Raw genomic sequence first — 2,500 nt, forward strand, 5'->3', positions numbered from 1 at the left:
CTCGCGGTTCGCGGTCACATGGCGTGCGACTCGCGGTTCACGGTCACGCGGTTTCGCGGCACACGGTTCGCGGATTCGCGGTTTCGCGGATTCCGTCCGCGGTTTCGTCCTCGGTTCGTGGTCCCGTGGCGCGCCGTGTTGCAGTGCGCGGTTCGCGGATTCGCGATTTCGCGGTATCGCGGTGTCGCGGTTCGCGGTCTCGCGGTCTCGCGGTTCGCGGTCTCGCGGATCGCGGTGTCGCGGTTCGCGGTCTCGCGGTTATCGGTCACGCGGTTCGCGGTTCGCGATCACCCGGTGTCGCGGTCTCGTGGTTCGCGGTCGCGCGGTTCGCGGACTCGCGGTCGCGCGGTTCGCGGTCTCGCGATCACGCGGTCTCGCGGTCTCGCGGTCGCGCGGTTCGCGGTCTCGCGATCACGCGGTTTCGCGGTTCGCGGTCTCGCGATCACGCGGTATCGCGGTTCGCGGGCGGATTCGCGGATCCGCCGTCATCAATGCTCGGCGACGCGGTGTCGCGGTATCGTGAACCCGCGGTTTCGCGGTACGCGTTACGGTGCGGTCTGGCGTTCGCGGGCGGATTCGCGGATCCGCCGTCTTCGATGCGCGGCGACGCGGTGTCGCGGTGTCACGGTGCCGCGGTTCGCGGTCACCCGACGCGGTCCCGCGGTACGCGACTCGCGGTTCGCGGTTCGCGATTTCACGGCACTGGCACTGTCACTGTCACTGTGTTCCTCTTCTTTGCGCTGCATGTCCTTTGTTCTTCAGTTTCCTCTTCTTTCTTCTCTCTTGCTAATCGGCTTGTTGCCATCCCACGTAGGCTGGGGTCTCTTTGGCCTTGAGCGAGGCTCGTGCGAAGTCGCGGAAGTGTCGGAAATTGGTTTTGGAAACCAACTCCGCATCCGCGACCGGCCATCCGCAGCCGTTAAGCCGCAGTGCCGTCTTCAAGACCGCCCTGGCCGCCTCGTGCCTCGGACAGTCTAGAAGTATGTGCTTCGGCGTTTCCTCGCCGGTCCCACATTCGCACATAGCAGTTTCACTCAGAGCGAAGGTTCTGAGCTTCCACCTGAAGTTACCGTGACCACTAAGAAATTGCGTGACATAGTGGTCCGGTTCTATCCAGGTGGCCCGTGTTCTCTGCCGGACGTCTCCGAAGAACTCGAAGGTCGTCCGGCCATGGGTTGAAACCTGCCAACGCTCCTGCCAGGCGTCCAGCATTTCCGCCGCCGCCCTTCTTCTTTCTTCGCCGTAATCACGGCCTTCCTCTTCCTCGTTGCCGTTGTTTCGTCCTCTTCTTTCTTCCGTCCGAATCCAGTATCTTCTTGCCCTTTCTTCCACCACTAGGTCGATCGGGGGTTCGCCCGCGATCACCGTTAGTGCGTCCGTGGCCGTCGTGCAATATGCCTTGGTGACTCGAAGGAGAGCCTGTCTCTGAGAACGAGCCAGCATCCGTCTTGCCGTTTTGTTCATCAGGTCGCTCCAGCCCGCCGCTGCGTACGTGGTTATGGGTACAAAGAGCCCCCCGTACAAGAGACGGAGTGCACGATGTCCCAGTCCCCAGTTCGCTTTGGCCACCTTCGCGAGACTGTTGAACAAACCTCTGCATTTCTCCGAGGTTGTCACGATATGCGTGTTCAACCGGAGTCCTTTCTCAAAATGTACTCCTAAGTACCTGATTGCTGGCTTCATTCTTATGCCTCTGCCGGAGATGCGGATGGTCGGTGGACGCGCTGCATCGAGCGATCCTTTGACCAAGAGCATCTCCGACTTTTCGGCTGAGAGTTCCAGCTTTCTCCTTCCGCACCACTCGGACATTGCCGTGGCGACCCCCTGGCCCTTCCTTCTCAGCTCCTCTCTCGAGTTGCCGGAAATCACGACCAGGACGTCGTCCGCATAGGCAACCGGTTCACATTCCAGCTCGTCGGATGTGAGAACCGCCAGCAGGTCATCGAAAATTAGGTTCCAAAAACTTGGACCCAATATCGAGCCCTGCGGGCAGCCTCTGGTAACGGGTTTCCGGACTGAATCATGTTTCCCCACGATCTGTACTGCCCTCTCCGAGAAGTAACTTTCCACTAGCCTGTATAGGTTTCGTGGGCAGTCCCTTCTCTTGAGTTCGTACAGGACATTTGGCCACCATACGTTGTCGAAAGCGCCCGAGATATCGAACGCTATCGCAATCACGTATTTTGCCTCCGCGAATTCCCTTTCCCTAAGAATACTACGAAATTTAACGATCGCCTCCTCCGTCGACCGTCCAGGTTTAAACCCGTATTGTCGGTCGGAGGTTAGGTCATGATCGAGGAAAATACTCGCGAGTCTGTTCGCCATCAGTCGTTCGAGCAGCTTCCCTACCATTGAAAGCAGGCAAACTGGCCGATACGACTTCGGGTTACTCCTATCCTTGTCCGGACCCTTGGGTATTGTAATGATGGTACCCACCTTCCAACGAGCTGGGAATACTCCCCATTCGAGGCATCCGTTACAGAGCCTGAGGAGCTCCTCG

This window comes from Colletes latitarsis, unplaced genomic scaffold (assembly GCF_051014445.1).
Source record: "Colletes latitarsis isolate SP2378_abdomen unplaced genomic scaffold, iyColLati1 scaffold0072, whole genome shotgun sequence".
Lineage (NCBI taxonomy): Eukaryota > Metazoa > Arthropoda > Insecta > Hymenoptera > Colletidae > Colletes > Colletes latitarsis.